Source organism: Gigantopelta aegis, chromosome 15 (genome assembly GCF_016097555.1).
Source record: "Gigantopelta aegis isolate Gae_Host chromosome 15, Gae_host_genome, whole genome shotgun sequence".
Lineage (NCBI taxonomy): Eukaryota > Metazoa > Mollusca > Gastropoda > Neomphalida > Peltospiridae > Gigantopelta > Gigantopelta aegis.
In genome coordinates, this window is record NC_054713.1 from 6,083,173 (window position 1) to 6,093,067 (window position 9,895).

Sequence of the window (9,895 nt, forward strand, 5' to 3'; positions counted from 1 at the left end):
TTCACAGAATGCTGAAGTTTCATATTTATCATATGTAGCTATTAAAGAACGTCTTTAAAGGGACATTCCTGAGTTTGCTGCAATTTTGAAGATATTATTGACTAACAGAGACTTTTTAACAATTGTAAATACATTTCAAAAATATTAGGTGTTGTATATTAAATGTGTTTCTGATCCTTCTAATACTTGTACTAGGTTAAATTTCGTTTTATTTCCTAAAATATTGTTTTTTCATTCGTACGAAATTATTTGAAGACAATATATTTAATATGTAAGTTTATTCGTAGAAATATTTTATTAATCGGAAATATCTTACAATGGAGCAAACTCAGGAATGTCCCTTTAAAGGTATTGATAGTTACGAAAGTTATAATTACTATCAAACCATTCGGAAATGTGTATGCAAAATGTTACATCCTCAAACTGACGTTTTAATTGCAAATGTCTATTTACCTCCCTAAAATTTACAAAACGCTCATTAACTCCCAGCTCTGCCTCTCATTGTGACGTAATTCCAAACACACACACACAAAATATTACAATTATTATACTTGTATGGGTTTATTAATTATTCATATGCAGTATTACAATTATAATTGTAGGTATTTATTATTTACTATATTTTAGTACATTAATATATGTATTAATTTATTAGCTATTTAATTATAGTATAGTTATATTTGCATTGATTAATTAACTATTCAGTTATGTTATATGAGTATACTTGCATTGATTAATTAACTATTCAGTTATGTTATATGAGTATACTTGTATTGATTAATTAACTATTCAGTTATGTTATATGAGTATACTTGCATTGATTAATTAACTATTCAGTTATGTTATATGAGTATACTTGCATTGATTAATTAACTATTCAGTTATGTTATATGAGTATACTTGCATTGATTAATTAACTATTCAGTTATGTTATATGAGTATACTTGCATTGATTAATTAACTATTCAGTTATGTTATATGAGTATACTTGCATTGATTAATTAACTATTCAGTTATGTTATATGAGTATACTTGTATTGATTAATTAACTATTCAGTTATGTTATATGAGTATACTTGTATTGATTTATGAACTATTCAACTATGTTATGGGTTTATTTGAATTCAGTTAGGGACGGTCCATAAATGCTAATGGTTTTCATAATCCTAGCAATGTTAGGATTGGGTTTGATCCCCCCCCAATCATAACATAAAAACATTGATATAATGTGTACTACAAGATGACTTTTATTAACAGATTATACGTGTTGGCTTTACACATTTACTGGTAGATATAAAACATTAACCCTAAGGGGCGGTACATATTTTGACGCTACTTGGGATGGCCTAGATCACAATTGTAGAGAGCGCAGCCGCAAAAACTAGCCCTAAAAATACCAATGTTATGGCCTGAAAAGCAATCAGAATATGGCGTTTACCCCGTCCCCCTTGTTTTGAATTGTAAGAAATATTGACCATCGATGGACCGATGTTTTACCTGAAAAGCAATCCGAACATGGCTTTTACCACCTCCCCACCCCCCCCCCCCCCCCCCCCCCCCCCTTCCGAACATTGTTCGGATTGTGAAGCACATCGATATTTATGGACCGTCTCTTATTCGCTTATAGTACAGTTATACTTGTATTTAGTTATTAACTATTCACTTATAGTACAGTTATACTTGTATTTAGTTATTAACTATTCGCTTATAGTACAGTTATACTTGTATTCAGTTATTAACTATTCACTTGTAGTACAGTTATACTTGTATTTAGTTATTAACTATTCGCTTATAGTACAGTTATACTTGTATTCGGTTATTAACTTATAGTACAGTTATACTTGTATTTAGTTATTAACTATTCGCTTATAGTACAGTAATACTTGTATTTAGTTATTAACTATCCGCTTATAGTACAGTTATACTTGTATTCGGTTATTAACTTATAGTACAGTTATACTTGTATTCAGTTATTAACTATTCGCTTATAGTACAGTTATACTTGTATTTGGTTATTAACTATTCGCTTATAGTACAGTTATACTTGTATTCGGTTATTAACTATTCGCTTATAGTACAGTTATACTTGTATCAGTTATACTTGTATTCGGTTATTAACTATTCGCTTATAGTACAGTTATACTTGTATTCGGTTATTAACTATTCGCTTATAGTACAGTTATACTTGTATTCAGTTATTAACTATTCCCTTATAGTACAGTTATACTTGTATTCGGTTATTAACTATTCGCTTATAGTACAGTTATACTTGTATTCGGTTATTAACTATTCGCTTATAGTACAGTTATACTTGTATTCAGTTATTAACTATTCGCTTATAGTACAGTTATACTTGTATCAGTTATACTTGTATTCGGTTATTAACTATTCGCTTATAGTACAGTTATACTTGTATTCGGTTATTAACTATTCGCTTATAGTACAGTTATACTTGTATTCGGTTATTAACTATTCGCTTATAGTACAGTTATACTTGTATTCGGTTATTAACTATTCGCTTATAGTACAGTTATACTTGTATTCGGTTATTAACTTATAGTACAGTTATACTTGTATTCAGTTATTAACTATTCCCTTATAGTACAGTTATACTTGTATTCGGTTATTAACTATTCGCTTATAGTACAGTTATACTTGTATCAGTTATACTTGTATTCGGTTATTAACTATTCGCTTATAGTACAGTTATACTTGTATTCGGTTATTAACTATTCGCTTATAGTACAGTTATACTTGTATTCGGTTATTAACTTATAGTACAGTTATACTTGTATTCAGTTATTAACTATTCCCTTATAGTACAGTTATACTTGTATTCGGTTATTAACTATTCGCTTATAGTACAGTTATACTTGTATTCAGTTATTAACTATTCCCTTATAGTACAGTTATACTTGTATTCGGTTATTAACTATTCGCTTATAGTACAGTTATACTTGTATCAGTTATACTTGTATTCGGTTATTAACTATTCGCTTATAGTACAGTTATACTTGTATTCGGTTATTAACTATTCGCTTATAGTACAGTTATACTTGTATTCAGTTATTAACTATTCGCTTATAGTACAGTTATACTTGTATCAGTTATACTTGTATTCGGTTATTAACTATTCGCTTATAGTACAGTTATACTTGTATTCGGTTATTAACTATTCGCTTATAGTACAGTTATACTTGTATTCGGTTATTAACTATTCGCTTATAGTACAGTTATACTTGTATTCGGTTATTAACTTATAGTACAGTTATACTTGTATTCGGTTATTAACTATTCCCTTATAGTACAGTTATACTTGTATTCGGTTAGTAACTATTCGCTTATAGTACAGTTATACTTGTATCAGTTATACTTGTATTCGGTTATTAACTATTCGCTTATAGTACAGTTATACTTGTATTCGGTTATTAACTATTCGCTTATAGTACAGTTATACTTGTATTCGGTTATTAACTATTCGCTTATAGTACAGTTATACTTGTATTCGGTTATTAACTTATAGTACAGTTATACTTGTATTCAGTTATTAACTATTCCCTTATAGTACAGTTATACTTGTATTCGGTTATTAACTATTCGCTTATAGTACAGTTATACTTGTATTCGGTTATTAACTTATAGTACAGTTATACTTGTATTCAGTTATTAACTATTCCCTTATAGTACAGTTATACTTGTATTCGGTTATTAACTATTCGCTTATAGTACAGTTATACTTGTATCAGTTATACTTGTATTCGGTTATTAACTATTCGCTTATAGTACAGTTATACTTGTATTCGGTTATTAACTATTCGCTTATAGTACAGTTATACTTGTATTCAGTTATTAACTATTCGCTTATAGTACAGTTATACTTCACTTATAGTACAGTTATACTTGTATTCGGTTATTAACTATTCGCTTATAGTACAGTTATACTTGTATTGAGTTATTAGCTATTCGCTTATAGTACAGTTATACTTGTATTGAGTTATTAGCTATTCGCTTATAGTACAGTTATACTTGTATTCGGTTATTAACTATTCGCTTATAGTACAGTTATACTTGTATTGAGTTATTAGCTATTCGCTTATAGTACAGTTATACTTGTATTCGGTTATTGACTATTCGCTTATAGTACAGTTATACTTGTATTCAGTTATTAGCTATTCGCTTATAGTACAGTTATACTTGTTTTCAGTTATTAACTATTCGCTTATAGTACAGTTATACTTGTTTTCAGTTATTAACTATTCGCTTATAGTACAGTTATACTTGTATTCAGTTATTAACTATTCCCTTATAGTACAGCTATACTTGTATTCAGTTATTAACTATTCGCTTATAGTACAGTTATACTTTTATTGATTTATTGGCTATTCGCGAATATTATAGTTATACCTCAATGTATTAATACATTTACTTTTCATTTTATGTACAGTTATGCTTATGTTCATTATATTAATAATTCACTTATAATACAGTTATACTTGTATTGTTTTATTAGCTATTCACACATAGAACAGTGATATATTTTAGTGTGTATTAATTATTCTCTTGTGGTACAGTTATTCTTGCGTTAATGTATTAACTGTTCATTAATATCACAGATACATACTCATATTGACGTATTAACTATTCCCTTATCATATATATATATATATATATATATATATATATATATATATATATATATATATATATATATATATATATATACTTGTATTGATTTATAACGTATTCCCTTATAGTAGGTATACTTGTAATGATTTATAACCTATTCCCTTTTAGTAGATATACTTGTATTGATTTATAACGTATTCCCTTATAGTAGCTATACTTGTATTGATTTATAACCTATTCCCTTATAGTAGATATACTTGTATTGATTTATAACGTATTCCCTTATAGTAGCTATACTTGTATTGATTTATAACCTATTCCCTTATAGTAGATATACTTGTATTGATTTATAACGTATTCCCTTATAGTAGCTATACTTGTATTGATTTATAACCTATTCCCTTATAGTAGATATACTTGTATTGATTTATAACCTATTCCCTTATAGTAGATATATTTGTATTGATTTAGTATATATTCACTTAAAATATATATACTTGTATTTATTTATTATCTTTTCATTATTAGTACAAGTATTCTTGTATTAAATATTCACATTGTTATTAATTTGTGGGAAATAGCGATTTAATTTTATTTAGAGAAAAGTTGTTAATTTTCGTATTATGAAAAAAAGGCGAACAGAAAGACAGACAGAAAAACGAACAGACAACATCTAAGACCGTGGTATGCGACGTCCTGTATGTGGGAAGATCTCTGCAACTAACAGAAACAAACGTATAAGAATATGTTTGACATCCAATAGCCGATGAATAATATATCAATGTCCTCTAGTGGTATCGTTAATCAAACTTTAGATCTACAAATCTCTGATTCACAGGCCTCAGTCTGATGTGCCCTTCAGGAGGTCAAGAAGAAGAAGAAGAAGTTGTTGAAGTCCACGCGGGTATCTATCTGGAGTCGTCAGAAGAAAACAGTACAGAACGTTATTATTCCAATGGCTTTACATATCGGCATATGACGAACTCGTCTGCTTCTGTAATAAAAGGGGGACAACTTTCACTGAAATGTGTAGCTGTGAACTTCACAGAGCCGCTTCAGGTTAGTTCATTTCAATCAAAACACTTTGAGGGGCGTAGTGTTTAAGTAATCGGACATAAGGCTGGCTGGCAGTGGGTCCCCCCCTCCTCCCCCCCCCACCCCCCACCCCCAGTACCGGCTCCCACTCAGAGCGTGTTGTAACGACTCAATGGGTAAGGCCAATACACCTACTCCTCTCTCTCTCACTAACCACTAAACACTATCCCTTAACCCGCTGTTCTGAGCAGACAGCTCAGAGAGCTGACATGCATGTCCAGGACAGCGCTCTTGAACCTTACTTGGATATGATCACGAAAATAAAGATGAAATGAATCGAGGCGCGGAACATAACCTAGTGGCAAAGCGCTGGCCTGATGCGCGGTCGGTCTAGGATCGATCCCCGTCGATGAACCCATTAGAGTATTTTTTCTGCCAGCAAGCGCAGAACTATCTGTATATCAAATGTCGTGGAATGTACTATTATGTTTTGGGGATGATGCATATAAGAGATCCCTTACTACTAATACAAAACAATAGCGTGTTTCCTTTCTACGAAAATATATCAAAATGACAATAACCAATGAATAATATATCAATGTGCTCTAGTAGTGGTGTTACGGACAACGCACATGTCCTCTTTGAGTGGTGGATGATATAGTGTCCACTAAAAGATCTCCTTAGGAGTAGCTCCTTATCTTATAAAAGAAGCACTAGATAGAGATTCATGGAATCACCCAAATATCCATTCGACTCTGGATTGTGCACAGATACGGACTTGTTCGCGGATAACGGTTTTACATCAGATTAGATTAAGTATCCAACCCCGTGTTAAGCAGGTTTTGATTTATGTGACAGCGTTTCGTGTACCTCTCATATGTCCGTGTGTTGGTAGCTCGTGGCGTTCTGTTATCGATCACTCGGTTAATCATAGCTCTTCCTGTTGCACTGTGTTACTTATCAAGTAGTGTCAAGGCGCGGATTTAGGCAGGGGTCGAATGGGCAAGGGCGATATCTCTAGTTGTGGACAACAGTGCTTTCCCACTCACAAACTAAACCAAAAAATGAATGAAGATACGGCTTAGGATTAGGTGTCCTTTTCTTCTTCTTCTCTTCTTTTTTTGTTTTTTGTTTTGTTTTTTGTTTGTCTAGCTGCAAAAGGTCCTCTATTATTTTGTTGTTCTTTTCTGGGGGTTTTAAACACACACACACACACACACACACACACACACACACACACACACACACCATCCCCTGCCTTTTTATTATAGGCTCCTCACCTTCGTAACATATGGTGGGGAGATGTAGCCCTGATTAAACGTTGTACAGGGGTGTCGATAGACAATCTGTTCTGTTCCTTTCTAAATTTGTGACCATGAACCTATGTTAGGCCTACATTGTGGCTTACTAAATTCCAAACCTATACGTAGCTCCTTACCTTTCCATTTAGGTCGACTGTTCAAAATTGCGTCTAAATTCCTTCATCAAAAATGCGCACCCATTCTCTTTGGGTTAATCCTACGGGACATTTCAAATTCCATAGCACCATAACACCCTACGCCTGATACCGGCTACGGTCGGACTGCTGGTGCTCCCTTGCACCTGTCAGTGCAGGCGGTCCCCCTCCCCTTCCCCCCCCCCCCCTCCTATCCATCCCATACCTTTCCTGTCCTGGACGGAGGAGCCGGTCGAGGTCGGCACTTGTGCCCAGGACAGGCGTGCGCTACAACAGCTTGCTCTGAATGTGCACGTTAAATAATCCTGTCCTTGTCCTTATACAAAGAAAACAGTGTTTTGGGGGAATCTGGCCCTATCTAGAGGATTTAGCTCAGTTTGTTGAGTACTCGCTTCAGGTGCTTGCGTTGCAGGATCGAACCACCTCGGTAGATCCATTCAACTGATTGGGGCTTTTTTCTCGCTCTAACCAGTGCACCACAACTGGTCAAAGGCCGTAGTATGTGCTTTTCTATCTGTGAGAAAATGCATATAAAAGATCCCTTGCTGAATTTGGAAAAATGTAGCGGGTTTCCAATAGCAGATGATTAATTAATAAATGTGCCACAAACAAACAAACTTTTTTTACCTAGAAAAACAATAACCGACTCCTTTTTTTCTTCAATACATTAAAAATATATCTGTGTATATATATATACATATGTGTGTGTGCGTGTGGTTGTGTGTGTGTGTGTGTGTGTGTGTGTGTGTGTGTGTGTGTGTAGGTGAAAAGACATAATATTTATCTGGAACCGGAGGGGTGAATATAGTAAAACAAAAAATACACAAAAAATCAGCCACCCCCACCCCATCTCACACCCACACCCAAAAGAGAAACCTCGACCTAGTCTACACTATTTTTCGCCGGTTTAAGGAAACATTTTATGCCTTATTAATTTAAAACGTATTTTATTTCATCAGGTAAAATGGAAGAGGCATTCGAATTCTGAAAGTGTTTCATCTGAGCACTACGAAATCGATCTGCAGACTTCAGACAATTTCCGGTTTTCAGTCAGCCAATTAAATGTAAGCAAACAGATATTCACTGCCGTTCTCTCGTCTGTTCAGTATGACGACGGAGGATTCTTTTCCTGCAGCGTCGACGTAAATTCCTCCATCTATAGTGACACTCTACTTGTTGAAGTGGTTGGTAAGTAGTGATTTGTTGTTTTATGTGCTTTTTTGTCGTCGTTTTGTTTGTTTTGGGAGTTTTATTGGAGGACCTAGATCAGTTGTTTTGGGAGTTTTTTTTTTTTTTTTTTTTTTTTTTTTTTTTTTTGGTCTGTTATCGTGTATTACATTATTTAGATTTTTGTTTAATTCTGGGTAGTCTTTTTTTCACTTTGAGTCAAAATGTTTCGATTTTGTATATCGTAAGAGTTTAATTATTTCTTAATCAGGCAAACCGGAAATAGAGAAAACAATTTCAACTAAAGACGTCATTTTGGGTCACACAGTACATATCAGTTGCCATTTCCAGGCTCAACCGACACCTACTAACATCACGTGGTATGGTCCAACCAATCAGATACTTCAGAACGACACGAAGTCGCCCAAGTAAGAAGTGTTTTTAAAAGATATCTAATTATGACTAAAGCAAACAAATATATATATATATATATATATATATATATATATATATATATATATATATATATATATATCACAAAGACTAATGCTTTAAACATGAATCTGTATTTAGTATGTACTTTTATTTCTTAAAGGTAAAAGTTGTTTTGTTTAACGATACCACTAGAGCACATTGATTTATTAATCATCGACTATTGGATGTGAAACATTTCGTCGTTTTGGTATTTAGTCTTAGAGAGGAAACCCGCTATATTAGTATGCATCATCCCAGACATGATAGCACATACCACAGCCTTTGAAATACCAAATATACCAAATGCACTGGCTGGAAGGAAACTAAAACACCAATAGGTCCACCGAGGGATCGATCTTAGGACGACCGGGTATCAAGCGAGCGCTTTACCACCTGGCTACATCCTGTCCTCTCTTCAGTTGTTAGATAATGATGTTAGTCAGTAACACCTTACAATGGCAGCACACTCAGGATAATACTTTATTTTTCACTTCCGTTTTGTTATTTTTCACGTATTTGAATAATGAATAATGTAGGCCTATATTGTATCTCATAGGGCAAGCCATTAAAATGTATATAATTGTCTTGTGTCGAACGATCAAACTACCTCGGTGGATCCATTCAACTGATTGAGGTTTTTGTCGTTCCAACTAGTGCAACACAACTGGTCAAAGGCCGTGGCATGTACTTTCCTGTCAGAGGGAAAGTGTATATAAAAGATCCCTTGCTGCATTAGGAAGAAAGAAAAAAATCGGGTTTCCTCTGATGACTACGTGTCAGAATTACTAAATGTTTGACATACAATAGCCGATGATTAATTCATCAGTGTGCTTTAGTGTTTAGTTAGACAAAACAAACCCCGAGTGAGTGCTTCGCAAGGCTCAATGGGTAGGTGTAAACCACTTGCATCGACCAGTGATCCATAACCGGTTCAACAAAGGCCATGGTTTGTGCTATCCTGCCTGTGGGAAGCGCAAATAAAAGATCCCTTGCTGCTAATAGGAAAGAGTAGCCCATGTAGTGGCGACAGCGGGTTTCCTCTCAAAATCTGTGTGGTCCTTAACCATATGTCTGACGCCATATAACCGTAAATAAAATGTGCTGAGTGCGTCGTTAAATAAAACATTTCTTTCTTTC